Source organism: Lolium rigidum, chromosome 6 (assembly GCF_022539505.1).
Source record: "Lolium rigidum isolate FL_2022 chromosome 6, APGP_CSIRO_Lrig_0.1, whole genome shotgun sequence".
In the NCBI taxonomy this organism is placed as follows: domain Eukaryota; kingdom Viridiplantae; phylum Streptophyta; class Magnoliopsida; order Poales; family Poaceae; genus Lolium; species Lolium rigidum.
The window spans coordinates 324,852,023-324,869,929 of NC_061513.1; the positions used below are offsets into that span (position 1 = coordinate 324,852,023).

General features: G+C 51.4%; 1 pseudogene; it reads right to left on the minus strand.

The window, feature by feature from the left end:
• The window catches only part of LOC124664730, a 19,688-nt pseudogene extending 2,498 nt beyond the window's left edge, over positions 1 to 17,190 (minus strand).
• Between the last annotated feature and the right edge of the window lie 717 nt (positions 17,191 to 17,907).

Sequence of the window (17,907 nt, forward strand, 5' to 3'; positions counted from 1 at the left end):
GCTACGCTTAATTGGGTGTGTCCATTACATCATTCATACAATGATATAACCTTGTTATTAATAACATCCAATGTTCATGATTATGAAACTAATCATCCATTAATCAACAAGCTAGTTTAAGAGGCATACTAGGGACTTCTTGTTTGTCTACATATCACACATGTACTAATGTTTCGGTTAATACAATTCTAGCATGATATATAAACATTTATCATAAACATAAAGATATAAATAATAACTACTTTTATTATTGCCTCTAGGGCATATCTCCTTCACCAAGACCCTCACCTACCAGTTGCGAGCAGTTCAAGATCAACACCACTCTGGACTCTCTCTTTCAGTCCCAGGTTGCCTTGATGCGCATGGAGCTCCTTCAGCTGGTTGATGTCCGTGTCGAGGAGGCGTCTCGCCCACTTCGTGAAGAGGTGGCAGCTCTCAAGCTGTTGTTGGCGTGTGCTGGTGTTTCTGTGGAGCCGACTGAGGCATGTCCTTCTGTTGGTTTGGGGCTCGCCAAAGCGCATGCTTCGGTCGCGCTTGACTCCTCTGAGCAGAAGTCCTCGGTGATTGAGGAAGAGCACCTCCATGGTTGTTTCTCTCCTCGTGGCCCATCATCGCTTCCTAATGAGTCGGCTACCTCTGAGCGTGAGGGCATGGACATGATTGCGGCTCAGTCGCTTGACCTTGAGTTGAGTGATGTTGCCGACACACCTGTCTCTCTCTCGCATGAGTCCGGCGAACAGGTGGTTGCTAAGTCAGGAGTGTTGACACCTGTGAATGCATCCTCTCCACAGCAGTTGGAGCCTTGCCAATCGCCGCAGACTGTTGTGTTGGCTGACTCTAAGTGTGAGGACATAGACGAGTTCTTGGCTTCGGTGTTGCAAATGACGGAAGAGCTACATGAGTTGCGTGGGGATTCTCCTGTGGTGCTTCCGTCGGCGTTGTGCTCTTTTGAGACCATGGAGGTGGCCACGACACCCTCTCCATCGCAGTCGGAGCCTTGCCAGTCCATCGCCTCTTTGGACCATGGAGTTCCTAGCTCAGATGCTCTTTTTGCAAAGGAGCTTTGTGGTTTGCTCGCTAGTTTGGAGGCGGCTAGCCCTGGATATGGCAAAGAAATTGCCTGCGTCTTGGCAGGTAAAGCCTCAGAGGACATGATTAAGAAGGTGGAGAAGTCTCTTAAGAAGGTATCTATCAGAAGGATAAGGAGGAGAGCCATAACAAGAGAAGTTTGAGAAGTTGTTTAAGTGATGGACTCATTTTGGGTTATCATGTCCTTTTAGTGGGTCTTTTTTGCGATGTTGTGCTCTTTGCTTGTCAGTTCTAGTTGGTTTAGATGTTGCTTTCTTTTGATGTTGTGCTCTTGTGGGTATGCTCTTGGTGTGGGCTTGGCCCTATTGTTGTAGGTTTTCGCTCGGTTTTCTCCTAAAAACTGAGCACATTCTTCTTAATTAATAGATGGGGCAAAGCTTTTGCCTCCGTTTCAAAAAAAAAAAAAATCCTTCACGATGAAGACTCTGATCAATAGTTCCATTTGAAATGAATTCATATACCAACAATGGGACTTCAGCTTCAAGGCAACATCCAATTAGCTTCACCACATTCCTATGGTTGATTTGAGAAAGAATAGCGACCTCGTTTATGAAATCATCAATTTCTCTTTGCACAACAATATTTGATTTCTTGACCGCAACAACCTGTAGGTCCAGAATTCCTTTATACACAATGCCATGCCCTCCGCCACCAACCTGACGAGTTCTGTCAAAATTGTTTGTAGCTTTTTCTAAATCCCATAAGGGAATAATCATCCTTTCACCAAAGTCTGCCTTTTGTGATATTAATTGCTGCAACAGAAGCCCATGATTCTTCTTGAAAAACATCGTTTCAGTCTGTTTGCTCTTCGCACCTTGATTTTGTTTGTTAAGAATGGAGCAGAAAATGCCAGAACCAATAGAACTAAGCCACTGCTAACTACCAGACCTACTCTTAAACCTGCAAAAGAAAAATACATCATTATATATTAGGGGAAAACTCATGAATCTTCTGTATGCAAAATTATAAATTAAAGTGACAACAACTGAGAAGTAAATATTTGGTGAATGATTACCATACAGCAAGTGCAATTAGTGTACATTGCAAATCTGCAATATTCTATATAAAACTTTTGATAGATGCTATTTCACACGTGGACCAATGCTTGCTGGAAATTGGAAAACATCCTCTCCATGAAAATTCCATAGAAATAAAAAGTGATTACAAGTATTGACACAAGTTCACAGCTTTTGTCAAAAAAAAAAAAACTTCTACTCATGGATTGTTTGATGCTTCCATGAAAAGGTTGGTCAGTTGTTCTGCACCAGGTATTTTGCCATGATATACATTAATACATCGGAATTGCTAAGTTTCAGCTAGCTGAGACATAACTTATGTCTCAATCACGTGCTCCATCGTTGGATTTTATTTCTGCTTGAAGATTCGTGTTTGCTGCTATTTATACTTTGTTTAGACCCGCATCGAAACACGCTGATGTAATTCGACTGAGACTTAAGTTAAGTCTCAGTTGACTGAGCGTTGGACACACCCTTAATACATATGCATAAATTAGGTAATAGACTGATCTATCGTATGGTGTAACATGTTACCTGTAAATGAGTTCTTTATTGTTACACATCCTCCTTTTGTCCGTGGATCTCCGATGGTTGTATTACTGCAGCCACATTGAAAAGTTCCGGGCACGTTTATGCAGATACCATAACAAGAGTGTTCTTCTTGGTGTGCACATTCGTCAATGTCTAAATAAGCCGAGCAAAAAAGTCAACGAATTAACCATATATGTAGTAGAAAAGAAGTTCGTCAACAAATAACTACAACATCTACTAGCATAAATATTAAACTGTCTAGTCGGAAAAACTAGAAATTACGGGAGAGAACTACAAATGAATATATGTACTATATAACTAGCCTAATTAAGTGAACCCAGCTATAGCCACTCTGTTGCCAAACTCGATCAAACTGATGTGTTACCTTTGCATCCATTTGGTACATTAGCATCACCGTTGAAGCCAGGAGGGCAATGACAGTTATAACCCCCTTGTGTGTTATTGCAATCTCCGTAGCATGGGTAGATGTCTGGAGAATAGCATTCATCGATATCTGTGTGGAGTTGAACGAATTCGATCAATTTCGAATTCATGTGCACAAGGAAATAAAAAAAAGATTCGACCGAGATATCTATGGATATATTCACAAAAGTTTCCTTGTGTTTAACAAAGAGAAACATGCATGTTGCAACTTTTCAGGCTTCCTCTAATATTTTTTTGTACTAGTTTTTTGTGCTTGTGTGGTACCAATAGGCATATATACCATACAATGGATAATAAAGCCATAAAGTATCCAAGGGCATAAGCGAATAATCAATTGCAAGGATGTTTTTTTCGTATTCCACAGATAGTAAAGTGTAAGGTTTCTTTTTTTTCGAGGATACACCATGGAAAGGTGTATCAATCGCATAGAAGAAAGCCAAAGCAGGCAAAGTCGATGCTGCCCACAGGGGGGGGGGGGGGGCAGCTCCCCACACACGCTTACTCTCCTAGTTGTCACGTGAGAAGGCTAGGATCAAGAAAAACGAAAAGAGGGCCACGGAAGAGTTTGGCAAGCCGCCACCTATCAAACTCCACACTAATCCTGTCTCTAATGGTGAGGTGTGATACGTCTCCGACGTATCGATAATTTCTTGTGTTCCATGCTTGTTTTATGACAATACCTACATGTTTTATACATACTTTATGATGATTTTATGCGTTTTCCGGAACTAACCTATTGACGAGATGCCGAAGTGCCAGTTCCTGTTTTCTGCTGTTTTTGGTTTCAGAAATCCTAGTAAGGAAATATTCTCGGAATTGGACGAAATCAACGCCCAAGATCTTAGAATCACACGAAGCTTCCAGAACACCCGAGAGCCACCAGAGGAGGGCCCTGTGGGCCCCAGATGATAGGCTGGCGCGGCCAGGGGGTGGGCCGTGCCCCCTGTTGTGTCACCGCCTCGTCGACCTTCCGACTCCGCCTCTTCGCCTATATAAAGGTCCCTGACCTAAAACTTCGATACGAAAAAACCACGGTACGAGAAACCTTCCAGAGCCGCCGCCATCGCGAAGCCAAGATCTGGGGGACAGGACTCTCTGTTCCGGCACGCCGCCGGGACGGGGAAGTGCCCCCGGAAGGCTTCTCCATCGACACCACCGCCATCTTCATCAACGCTGCTGTCTCCCATGAGGAGGGAGTAGTTCTCCATCGAGGCTAAGGGCTGTACCGGTAGCTATGTGGTTAATCTCTCTCTCTATGTACTTCAATACAATGATCTCATGAGCTGCCTTACATGATTGAGATTCATATGTGTCGTCGTGGCGAACGAGCAGATGCCATGGGATGGCTTAAGTTGGGGCCGAATGGGCGCAAGAGGATTCGGGAGAGGGTTTGCGACTAGATGGGACGAACTTCCGGATGCTTTCCTCAAGAACACAACCAAAGGCCGGTACGCAAGAAGGAACACAAGAGGAAGAACTCTGCTCTAGATCGCTAGCTTCATTGATCTCAACATGGTTACAGGTTTCTGGATACAGGATTTCTCTAGGGATCGATCTCCTAGGCGTACATGAGCGTGTCCATGAAGGACGGTGCCCCCTCTCCTTATATAGGGGAGAGGGTGGCTTACAGAACAAGAAACCCTAATGGCATCTTTGACTGGAAAAACTACTTTACAAAGCTACTTTAACCATGGATGACGCCGGGGTCTTCTTTAATCAGGGATGCTGACGTCCTCCGGCTTCTTTCAGCGTCACCCCTCTCTTTGGCGCCAGGGCTCCGATTAAAGTCACTTTGCTTAGCTCATCCTTGTCTTCTAGCTCTGAAGAGAATCTTTGACCAGTCTTGCCTACATGCTCTTCTTTCCGGTAGCCCGGTATCTTCTTTATCCGGTTTCGGTATACCCCTCTTGGGGATACCGGCTTAGCTTTACTTAGCCAAATTCTTATCTTCGTGCTCCGGTATAAACATTAAACCAGTATCTTGATGGCACAAACCATCCGGTTTGACATGCCTTTGGCATACCGGGGGTCATCCCCCCAACATTAGTCCCCGAAGCTGGTATAGTCTGGCGGATCCTATCCAACAGACCATGCCAGGTTCTTTCGTCTTAGGATACTGGTTTGATCCTTCTGACGCCTAGCTTGGATCCGGCATGTTTGCCCGGATTCACTCTTTCTCTTTCTGCAAACTATTCTCCGGTATCTTGTCTTCCGGTATCTTAGTCATTAATTACCTCCTCGGCGAAGTCGAGAATTTCTCGGGCCCCGCGCCTGTCAGTGACATGCGCACTGTGACTGACACGCCAGTGTCAGGGGTCACTTCCCTTCGACTTCCGCGTGCGTATTAACTACTCCACAGCGGATCCTAGTCACCGTTCCAGATCCGTGTGCACCTTCCTGTGGCTTTTCATTTTTATGCGTGTATCGCCACGCCACGTGGCGGCCCGTGGAGCGAACCGTCGCGGCCCGCGGAGCGAACCGCTGCGACCCTGTTGGGGGGATAACCCCCGGTATGCCAAAGGCATGCCAAACCGGATGGTTTGAGCCATCGAGATACCGGTTTAATGTTCTTACCGGAGGCCTGGTAGGAATTTGGGAAGGCAAAGCTGGGCCGGTATCCCCAAGGGGGTATGCTGGAACCCGGTAAAGAAGATACCGGAAAGGAGAGCCTGTCGGCAGGACTGGTCAAAGATTCTCTCCAGAGCTAGAAGACAAGGATGAGCTAAGCAAAGTAACTTTAGACGAAGGGCTGACGATAAAGAGGAGGATGACGGTCAAAGAAGCCGGAGGACGTCAGCGCCCCTGATTAAAGAGGACTCCGGTGTCATCTATGATTAAAGTAGCTTTGTAAAGTAGTTTGTCTAGTCAAAGATGCCATTAGGGTTTCTTCCAGTGTAAGCCACCCTCTCCCCTATATAAGGAGAGGGGGCACTGCCTCCTACAGGCGCGAGAGGACAGAGAGATCAGTGTACTGAGAAACTAGTAACCATGTTGAGATCAATGAAGCTAGCGATCTAGTAAAGAGTTCTTCCTCTTGTCTCTCTTCTTGCATACCGGCCTTTGGTTGTGTTCTTGAGGAAAGCATCCGGAAGTTCTTTCCATCTAATCGCAAACCCTCCCCCGAATCCTCATACGTCCATTCGGCCCCAACTTAAGCCATCCTATGGCATCTGCTCGTTCACCACGACGACAGTTGGCGCCCACCGTGGGGCATGAAGTGGCGCATGCTGGAATACACATTCGGGCGGGCCTCCTCGAGTTCGCCGGCGAGCGGACGGTGTCTGCGCTCGTCCAGAGCTTCTACTCCATCGATTTCATCAACGACAACGCGGGCTGCTTCGCCAACGGCGGCATCTTCCCCAAGAACGGCCGCATCATCGAGTTCGGCAGCCACCGCATCTACTTCGGCACCGTCCCTGTGCGCCAGCGCCTCTCGCCGGTGCTGGTGGCACCGGACCCGCCAAGATGGCTCTGTGCTGGTCGCGCCGCCGGCAGCGTCGAGGTAATGATGACCGGTGTGGCTGGTGCAGGAAAGGAGGTTGCGGCTGAAGGTGCTGGTCGCGCGGTTTCGACCCGTGCGGCTAAGCCACCGCTGGAGCGCGACGCAGGCGCGGCGGGAGCATCTTTTGCACCACCGGCAACACCTCTCCAAACGGCGATGAACGCGCTGGCAACCCCCATCGCGCAGAACATCGACCCGGCAGCGGCTCAGGCGGAGCCTGGAGGCGCAGCGCCGAGGATACTCGAGAGCGGCAAAGACGTCGTCAAGGCGCAGCGCGAGCTGAACCTAACCGTACGTGAGTATAACGCTGCCCATGGCTTTGCTTCTGTTAGCGCTCATGCTGCTAGGATACCGGAAAACCGGCTTAAGGCTCGCAATCTAGATCGGGATTTGCGTAAGGAAGTTCTTACCGGCAAGAGTACCTCTGCATCTGTTAGCATCGTAGAGAAACCTAAGTACAGCAGTCCGGATAAAACCATAAAAGCTGCTAAGGCTGCTGTAGATCTGTGTGATTCGCTTACCGGAGAGGCTCTGGCAAAGCAACAAGAGCGTGTCAGAGAGCTGCTAGATGCTGTAGAGCAGCGGAACGCTGAGCGGCTGGCTAAGCTGAACAAGGCTATAGCCGCGAAATCCGCGCGTTCAACAAAGAATGCCGGAAGCAAGTCCCATGGGCAGGCCTCGTCCCCCATCCGGACGGAAGAAAAGAAAAAGAAGTGAACGCACGGCGGATGATCGTGTATGATCCGGTCCTTGCCGGTAAACAAAAAGCCGGGCAACACGATGCCGGTAGAAAAAGCCAAGGGGCAGAACGAGGCTACGCCAAGGAAGGCTATGCCGGAAACAATCATGCCGGTAGACACGAACCCGGGCAAAACTATCCGGCGGCAAGGGCAGCGTATGATGAAGATGAGGAAGAGATGCCTCCACCAAGGTACCGGCAGGCAAGGGCCGCGGCACCAGAACGTTACGATGAAGCCGATTCTAACAGACCGGCAGCATACCGGAACCCGCTGGGGGAACGCTTGGGAGAAAGATACTTACCGGAACGGGATGCGAGGCACCGTCTGGACAGAGTGTACTTGTCAGAAATGATCGAGGAGGAAGGTCCTCCAGGTCCAAAGTGCTTTGGCCCAAGAATCATGAGAGAAAAACCACCGGTTCGCAACTTCACGTTGCCCCGTGACACAAAAACATACGATGGCACTACGAAGCCGGAAGATTGGCTCGCGGATTACGTGACCGCAGTATACGTCGCGGGCGGTGGAGGAACCGTAGCAGGAGGAGGAAACCGGCGTTGGGCCGTGAGGATCATACCATCGTTTACGGTTGGACCGGCAAGAATCTGGCTAAACAACTTGCCGGCAGGAAGCATAAATGGCTGGCTGGATTTTGAGGAGGCTTTTGTGAGCAATTTCAGCAGCACCTATCAAAGGCCAAACAGGCCGCAGCAACTTGCTCTGTGTGTGCAACGCCCAAACGAAACAGACCGGGATTATCTGGCCCGGTGGAACACCACAAGAAACTCTTGTGAAGGAGTAATCGAGGCACAGGCCATTGCTTGGTTTAGCAGTGGGTGCAAAAGAGGTTCGCCGTTGTGGCAAAAGCTGCAGCGGAACATGCCGACAACGTTGGCAGAGATGATACGTGTGGCGGATAACTATGCGTTGGGAGACCCATGGGCTTAAGGTCGCAAAAGAAATCGGTGCACACCGGATCATTTGCTATGGGGATTCAGATCTTGTGGTACAGCAGTGTTCCGGAGATTGGGATGCAAAAGATGCCAACATGGCCTCGTACCGGTTTCACGTGCAAAAGATTGCCGGATTCTTCGAAGGTTGTGAGTTTCACCATGTACCGCGTGCAGAAAATGAAGCTGCGGATGCTTTGTCCAAGATAGGCTCATCCCGACAAGAAATTCCTCCCGGAATAGCTCTGGCACACCTGAGAGTACCATCAATCAAGCCAAGTCCAGAGTCGGAATCAATTTTTGTACCGGAGTCACACGTGGTGCCCATGGATATCGATGAAGGGAACCCGGGGACTGCTCCGGCAAGCTCGGGGACTGTTCCGGCAAGCTCGGGGACTGCCGTACCCGTATCGGAAGAAATGATGCTGGTGGATAGCATGGAGATAGATGCGCCGGTATTTTTGGTTCGAGAGATACCGTCATGGGCTAAACCTATTAAGGAATTCCTAATCAACGGCACCTTGCCGGCTGATGAAAATGAGTCAAGGAGGATACAAAGAAGGTCCAAAGCTTACACATTCATCAATGGTGAGGTGTACAAGAGAAGCGTTACCGGTGTCCTTCAAAGATGTGTGGAACCGGAAGAAGGAAAAGAGATGCTAGAGGAAATTCACCAGGGAGAATGTGGGCATCATGCCTCATCAAGGGCGCTGGTAGCAAAAGTGTTTCGGCATGGGTTTTACTGGCCCACTGCTTTGGAGAACGCTGAGGATTTGGTAAGAAAATGCAACGGGTGCCAGAGGTACGCCAAGCAAAATCACACCCCAGCGTCCGGTTTAAAAACAATACCGCTGACATGGCCATTCGCTGTTTGGTGCCTTGACATGGTTGGCCCATTCAAGACCGCAAGGAGCAGCATGACTCACATCTTGGTCATGGTGGATAAGTTCACTAAATGGCTAGAAGTAAAACCTATCGCAAAGTGTGATGGGCATACAGCTGTGAAATTCTTGAAAGATGTCATCTTGCGGTATGGATACCCGCACAACATCATCACTGACAATGGAACCAACTTTGCTCAAGGTGAGTTCAAAAGGTTCTGTGAGGATAAGAATATCCGGTTGGATTTGTGCTCGGTAGCACACCCACAAGGCAACGGCCAGGTGGAAAGAATGAATGCTTTGGTACTCTCCGGTATCAAACCCAGACTCATTGACGCAGTGGAAAAAGCACCGGGGTGTTGGCTTGATGAGATACCATCAGTGCTGTGGAGTATAAGAACAACCCCAAACCGGTCTACCGGATACACTCCGTTCTTCATGGTCTATGGAGCGAAGCGGTCATACCAACCGACATCATCCATGATTCACCAAGAGTACAGCTCTATACTCGAGCAAGAGGTCAAAGAGTCCAGAGAAAATGATGTGGACTTGCTAGAAGAAGCAAGAGAGCTAGCTTTGGCAAGAACAGCCATTTACCAACAGAAACCTCGGACGCTATCATGACCGGAAGGTTAATCCAAGAGTTTTCCGGGAAGGAGATCTTGTGCTTCGCCTAGTGCAGCGCACTGAAGGCCGGCATAAGCTCTTGCCACCTTGGGAAGGTCCCTTCATTGTAAGCAAGGTGCTTCACAATGATGCATACTACCTAATTGATGCACAGGAGTGGAAAGAAGGAAAGGCGGACAAGTCCGGAGAGGAGAGCAAGCGTCCATGGAACATAGCTCTGTTGCGTCCTTTCTACTCTTGAGGTGGTGGTGTAAGAAGTTCCTTTTTGTACCTTATATGCTATGAATAAAAGATGCTGGAACATTGAATGAGTCTCGGGGACTACCCCAATAAGGTTGCATGTAACTTGTCTATTTTTTCAGTTTACCGGTTGCTTATTGAATGTTTTATCTTTCCGGTTTAGTAGTGTGCTAAATCCTACCGGAGTCTTCGACTCTGCTGCTGTCCGCAAACCGGCTTCATGGCAAGCAAGATAAACCGGTAGGGGATAAGCACATGAACTGCGAAAAGGGAGAGCAGGAAAGAACAATCCGGAAAATTTAACTAACCCCGGTTAAACCGGTTTTTTGCAAAATTTCAAAGTTATTTCTAAGTTCAAGAAGATGTTTGTTTGGTGAAAGAACCTTGTGCTCATACGCCAAAGAACGCCCAGAGAAGGCAGGCAGAGCCAAGGCAAAAGAACCAAGTATGCATCAAATTGGATGCGGAAACAATTGGGAAATCTTTGCAGTGCAGGATAAAAGCAGAACCAAAAGCAAATGTGCTAAAGCAAACTTAAGATAATTAGCTACCGGTATAACTTACCGGCAGGAAATGTTGTACCACAACCAAAAGCAGGTTTAAAGTTTTACATCATAGACCCCGGCATTCCGGGGCAGAATTTAACAGACATTGTTTCAAAGTAGACAGGACCAACAGGCACAGCAGGAACACATATAATAGAGAATCATCACGCAGCGGGGGCTTCCGGAGGAGCATCGCCGGCATCAGCGTCGTCCAAGAGCTCCTCTTCGGCTTCATCCTCCTCCTCGTCGAGATAGTCCTTGACGCCAGGAGGGGGAGGGATGAAGGTGCGCATGTCGGCATACTCCGCAATGCGGTACGCGCGATCCCGCCGCTTAGCGGAGAGGATCGGGTCCAGATCGGTTTCTGCGTCTTCACGCACGCCGGTGAGGGCGTCCAGATCGAGCTCCGGGTACCAGGAGCAGGCAACGCGGAGGGCGGAGTCCGCGCCAGCGCGGGCAGCAGAGCACTGCCACTCGCGGATCCTCCTGCCGCCACCCTTAAGACGATCGCTGATGAGGGAGAAGGTGTCCGGCACCTCTTCGCCAGGCCATAAGGTCCTGAAGAGCTGGGTAGCTACATCAGGGATGTCCGATAAGTTGCGGTCTATGGCGCGCATATGGGACACCCGCGCGTTAAGCGCGACCAGATGGTCGTTGGGCGTCCATGGCATGATAAGATCCGCTCGGCCTTGGTCCTTGCGGCGCGCGTCCACCTTCTTGACAGCGTACCCCTGGGAGTCCGGGAAGAGGCCTGTGTAAAGAAAGAAAAAGGTCAAGGAAGAGAGACCGGAAAGAGAAAAGACCGGAAAGAAAGGAGTCCGGAAGAAAAGAAACCGGAAGGAAAGATAACGGAAAGAAAATGGGGTCGGAGGAAAAAAGGCTCATATGCAGTAGTTAAAGTGTAAAATAAAAGAACTTACGATGGGCGAGGGCGTCGGTCTGCAGGATCAGCTGATCGCATTCCTTATGCTCCTCCTCCAGCCGCGCGGCCTTCTCCTCGGCAGCCTTCCGGGCCTTGGCCGCCTCCTCCAGCTCAGCCAGCAGCACCACGTTGGCGTTGCTGGCGTCCTCCAGTGCCTCCTCCATCTTGGCCGCTGCGTCAGCTGCAGCGGCTTCGAAGGCCTTGGCATGGTCAAGCCCCAGTTGGATGAGCTGGGTCTTGAGCTCCCGGTGGCTGGTCTTGAGGGCGTCCAGCTCCTCCTTATGCTGCCGGATGAGCTGGTCCTTCTCCCCTGTAACCGGAAAAGAAAGCGTTAACAAGATTATACTAGTAAAAATGGAAAAGAAACCAAGTTTAAAGGAAAAAGGAGAGAATTGTACGTTGGGCGGTGGCCAGCTGCTCCTTGAGAGCATCGATGGAAGCTTCCGGGACCACTGTTAAGCAGAAATTGGGAATGTTAGGAGGGAAAGGTTTCCGGTAAGGAAGATGCCGGCAAAACAAAAATTTACCTTGGCACTTGTCGTGTGCCTCGCCGAGCTCCCGATGCTCCCATAGAAGCTCCTCGAAGAGAGCCTTCCGAGCGTCAGCCGTGAGCTGTTCAAGAAAACGAGGTTAGTAAAGTTTTGCGCTAAGAACAAGGTTCTTAACCCGAAACTCGGGGACTGGCAGTGCCGGTTTTGCGCGTTTTAAGGTAAGTTTTGCGCTAAGAACAAGGTTCTTAACCCGAAACTCGGGGACTGGCAGTGCCGGTTTTGCGCGTTTTAAGCTAAGTTTTGCGCTAAGAACAAGGTTCTTAACCCGAAACTCGGGATCGGCAAGTGCCGGTTTTGCGCGTTTTAAGATAAGTTTTGCGCTAAGAACAAAGTTCTTAACCCGAAACTCGGGATCGGCAGTGCCGGTTTTGCGCGCTTCTAAGGTAAATTGTGTGCTAAGAAGAAGGTATTTAACCCGAGACTCGGGAACTCGCAGTGCCGGTTTCACGCTAAATTTTTAAGTTAAGTTTTGCGCTAAGAGCTGCGCTCTCACCACAAAACTCGGGGACTGGGAAGATAGACAAGAGAGAAACCGGCATGAAACCAAAGAAAGGATAAAACAAAGCCGGAAACGAAGAAACCGGTAAAGATTGAGACAAGTTAGCAAAACATACCATCAGATTGTTCGTGGAGTCGTACCACGCGCTGTCGAGCTCTTTAACGGCGCCGCGAAGCCGCATAAAGTGCTCCTCGGAAGACCGGTCCCCGACAGGTCGGAGCCGGCAGCCTGTCCTTGCCCGTGCCGCGGGTCGCCGGAGTCATGTCCGCGGCGTTCCACTTTTGGGCATAGGGCGAAGGTGCCCCAGGTCGCGGCCTTGGCGCTTGAACTCGTGATGCGGCCAAGGAGGCCGGTGGCCTTCGTGGCGGCATCTTTGGCGGCCTTGCCGACGTGCAGCACCAAGGGCTGCTGGCCGCCGAAGAGGCGCCGGAGGCCGTCGCCTTCCCCTTGATGAGCTTGGAGGTCTTGGGCGGCGCCGCGGTAGAAGCGGCCCCGAGGGGCTTGGCGCGAGGAGCACCAGGCGGCGGCATCAGGAGGGAGCGTGGAGACGGAGGAGCGCTGGGCGCATCACCCGGTTTAGAGCCTTCCGGCGCGGAAGATTCCGGCACGGAAGTTGTTGTTTTTTCAAGGACGGGAGGAGCCGGAGGCTCCGCCCGCCCGGCAGCTTCTTCTTCGCCGGCGCCGATGTTGCTGGCGCCGGTATCTTGGGTCTCCGGAGGGAAGGAAGGATCCTCCTCCGTGCGGTGATCCGATGATGAAGGGGCCGCACGCCCCGACTTGTTGTGCCCCCGAAAGGGAGGCAGAGATGTTGCCGGCACCAGGTGGTGCCGGGCTTGAGCGAGGAGGAGGGGTTGAAGTCCTTGCGGAATCTTCAGAGCCCGATGGCCTTGGGCCAAGCTTGAGCGCAGGACTGAGAAAAAGAAAGAAACACAATTGGCAAAAAGCAACCGGAAAAAGAACTTGGCAAAAAGAGGCAAGCCGGAAAATGAGTAACTTACCCGGAAGAGGTTGGCATCGCCTTGCGCCCGTAGCGACGCATGCCCACCTGCTTCTCCCCCACGGGCTCAGTCCGGAAGCGCTTGGAGGCACGGGCCTGGCTGGCACCGGCATCAGATGCCGGCTGCTTGTTCTTCTGGCCCTGGGCCATGAGCTTGTCCACGAACTCGGAGCCGGCCTCGGCGCGCAGGGGCGGCACGCGCTCGTGGATCTATGAGTTAAGTTTGGCTAAGAAGCAATTCACAGGAAAACGATAACGGAAGGTAAAGGAAACCGGAAAAGAAAATACCTCGAGCGTGGTCAAGTCGTCAGCGGACCCGGTTGGCTTCGGCGGAGACCGGCCAAGGTGCGCTGCCGGAGTCTTGCCCATCTTCAAATCCTTCCAGAAAATGTAAGGATCCGGATCAAAGGAGTCGAGGGCGCGAGGCTGGCAAGGTCCACGCCGCTCTGCTTCGATGAGGGGGAAGCGGTCCTTGGCCTGAAACAAGAAAAAAGTAAGATTAGCAAGAGCAGAAAGCTACCGGCCAAAAACAACCCCAGTCGCATAATCCCTTACTTCTTGGGTCGGAGGATTATCAGTGCTGAGGGGAAGGAGGCCCCATTCCCAATCAGATGGCATAGCAGTTTGGCAAATCTGCTTAGCCTTGCGAACGACATCCCTTTTGCTAAGAGGACGGCCTGTGATCTTGGTAGGATCTCCCGGGCCATACATCTCGCTCATCCTATGTGCGCGGCGCTTTAGAGGAAGCACCCGGCGCGAAATAAAAGTGCGGATGATGTCATCCGAGCAGATCTTGGTCTCCTTCCTCAAAGAGGCCAAGAAGCGTACCACCCGGCTGGTTTCAGCGTGATCAGACTTCGGGTTGTAGCTCCAGTTTGGTCCTGCTGGGGGCCCCGCTTCGAAGGGAGGAAGATCGATGAGATCGGCGCGGCCGGTGTTCTTCACGTAGAAGAAAGTCCCTTGCCACAACCGGCAAGATTCGAGGCCGGAAAACTTAAAAGGGGCTCCCTTGACGGGAGCCGATAATGCAAGACCCGCACCGAACGGGGGCTTGGGTTTAGGAATATCCTTGCCCCGAACGGAATTAATCCGAAGAGCAAAGAAGCGGGCAAACGTCTCACGAGTGGGACGAATGCCGATATAGGCCTCCATGAAGGTGGCGTAGCAAGAGAGGTAGAAAATGGCGTTGCCAGGAAGGTGGTGAGGTTGGAGTTTGTAAAAATCTAGAAAGGAGCGGAAAAAGGGGAGGCAGGAAGGCCGAAGCCGCGCTCAAAGTGAGCAAGAAAGACAACATATTCGTCATCTTCAGGATCCGGCTCGATTTCGCCGTCCGAATCCGGCAAGAAACTCCTTCCGGAATTCGTCGGGACCGGTATAACCAGTCGATCTCAAATTCGGAAACACTGGAACCCATCCAGGCTCCGCGGGTGATTGGGGAAGGCTCCTCGCCGGAAGATTGGCCGGAGCTGCTAGAGGTTGCGCTGCCGGAAGCTTGGCTAAAGCTACCGGATTCTAGGTGGCCACCGGACTCTTGATGGCTACCGGATCCCCGCTGGTTGCCGAATCGGTTTCCATCGGATCCGAAGCCGTGGATTCACCGGGAGATGGTCTACGGCGTTTGAGAGAAAGGGAAGAAGAAGATGCAGAGGAGGATTCCTCGTCGTACATTGCAAGGAGAGGCGAAAAACAAGAATCCCAGACTTGGACCCCGCGTGAAGATCTACGAGTAAGAAGAAAACCAAAGAAAAAGAGGAAATAAGAACACTAAACACCCAAGATCTGGAAAGCAACCAGAGGACAAGTGAAGCGAGATTGGTACCAACCTTAAGCGGCGGAGTCGCTGAGGGAGGCGTTTGCTGGCGGCGGAGCGGACCTGCGGCCGCCGGAGAGCACCGTCGACGGCGAGGCGGAGAAGCTTGCGAAGAAGCGCAAATGCGGCGGAAGCAAGGAAGTTGCTGCCGAAGATCTCCGCGCAGCGAGGTCCGGCGGAGGCACGGCGTGGGTTCGCCGGGCGCCGGAGCTTGGACGAGCGACGGCGGACGGAGAACGGCGGAGGTGCAGAGGCGTGGAGCTCTGTGCGCGAAGGAGGAGAATGCGAAGAAGATGAAGAAGAAGGGGCGGTTGAGTTTATAAAGGAGAGAGAAGGTGGGCAGGAAACCGCTGGGCCGCGGCGGTTCGCCTCGCGGCCCACGACGGTCCGCGCCTTGGGCCGCCACGTGGCGAGGGAGTACACGCGAAGAAATACGGAGCCACACGGAGGTGCACACCGGATCCCGAAGAGGTAGTGGGATCAGCTGCGATGCATTAAATGAGCGCGCGGGAGTCGAAGGGAAGTGACCCCTGACACTGGCGCGTCGATCCACGAGTGCGCATGTCTCCGACGGGCGCGGGCCCGAGATATTCTCGACGTCGCCGAGGAAGCAGTAAAGACACATGATACCGGAAAATAGAGATGCCGGAACGAGCCTTGCAAAGAGAAGAAAAAGAATAAGGGTAAAGGTGCCGGAACTAAGCTCAAGACATGAGTAATTAAACCGGTATCCTAAGGAAATGAGAACCTGGCATGGTCTGTAGGATAGAATCCTCCAGTGCTATACCAGCTTCGGGGACTAATGTTGGGGGATGACCCCGGTATGCCAAAGGCATGCCAAACCGGATGGTTTGTGCCATCAAGATACCGGTTTAATGTTCATTACCGGAAGCCTAAGGATAAGAGTTTAGCTAAGGTAGAGCTGAGCCGGTATCCCCAAGAGGGGTATACCGGAACCCGGTAAAGAAGATACCGGAAAGGAGAGCCCGTCGACAGGATCTGGTCAAAGATTCTCTCCGGAGCTAGAAGACAAGGATGAGCTAAGCAAAGTAACTTTAGACGAAGGGCTGACGATAAAGAGAAGGATGACGGTCAAAGAAGCCGGAGGACGTCGCCGCCTCGATTAAAGAGGACTCCGGTGTCATCTATGATTAAAGTAGCTTTGTAAAGTAGTTTGTCTAGTCAAAGATGCCATTAGGGTTCCTTCCAATGTAAGCCACCCTCTCCCCTATATAAGGAGAGGGGCACCGCCTCCTACAGGCGCGAGACGACAGAGAGATCGTTGTACCGAGAAACTTGTAACCATGTTGAGATCAATGAAGCTAGCGATCTAGTAAAGAGTTCTTCCTCTTGTCTCTCTTCTTGCATACCGGCCTTTGGTTGTGTTCTTGAGGAAAGCATCCGGAAGTTCTTCCCATCTAATCGCAAACCCTCCCCCGAATCCTCATACGTCCATTCGGCCCCAACTTAAGCCATCCTATGGCATCTGCTCGTTCACCACGACGACAGACCCGGCGGTTTTCGGCCCACCTCTCTCTCTTCTTTATAAGGCGAAACCGCCCCTTCTTCTTCCTCTTCTCGCATTCTCCGCTCCCTCGCGCACAGTGCCATTTGCTTTCTGCGCCTCCACCGCTTCGCTCGCCGCTCGCACCTCTACGCTCGGTGAGCCCTTGCTGCCGCTCCGCCAGAGTTCACCGGACTTCGCCGCGCGGAGAATCTCCGTGGTGCTTCCCTCGCGACTGTAGCATTGGCGCTTCCTCGCGCTCATCTCCACCTCGCCGTCGACGGACCTCTTCTGCAGCCGCAAGCTCTCCTTTCCTCCGGCGAACTTCTTCCTCCGCGACTGCATCGCCTCAGGTTAGGTTCAATCTACCTTTACCCCTCTTTGCTTGCTTTCCAGATCTTGGGTCGGTAGTATATTTATTTCCCCTTTTCTTTTGCTTTTTCTCTTACTCGTAGATCTTCGCGCGGGGGAAAATCGTGGGATTCCTGTTTTTCCGCATCTAATCTTATGTCTAGCGAGGAGTCTTCCTCTGCCTCCTCCTCTGCTTCTTCTTCTGCCTCTTCTTCGGCCTCTTCCTCTGGTAGCCGGCGTAGCCAATCCTCTGACGGTCTAACTGCTGACCTCGTCCAGATGGACGTCGATACCGGTAGCGACCAGGAAGCCGGTAGCTCTAGCCAAGCTTCCGGCGTAGATCCTTCCGGTGCCACGCGCGGGGCCTGGATGGGCTCCAACGTCACCCAGTACGAAATAGACTGGCTTTACCGGTCCAGGAGGATTCCGGAGGGAGTATCCTGCCGGCTCCCTGGCGACGAGATTCAACCGGTGCTCGAACCCGGTGAACGCGTTGTTTTCTTCGCTCACTTTGAGCGCGGCTTCGGCCTTCCCGCCTCTCCTTTCTTCCGGGAATTCCTTGATTTTTACCAGCTTCAACCTCATCATCTTCCCGTCAATGCCATTTTTTACCTTTCTTGCTACGCCACCTTTATGGAGGCTTACATCGGCATTCGTCCCACTCGCGAGACGTTTGCCCGTTTCTTTGCTCTACGGATCAATTCCGTCCAG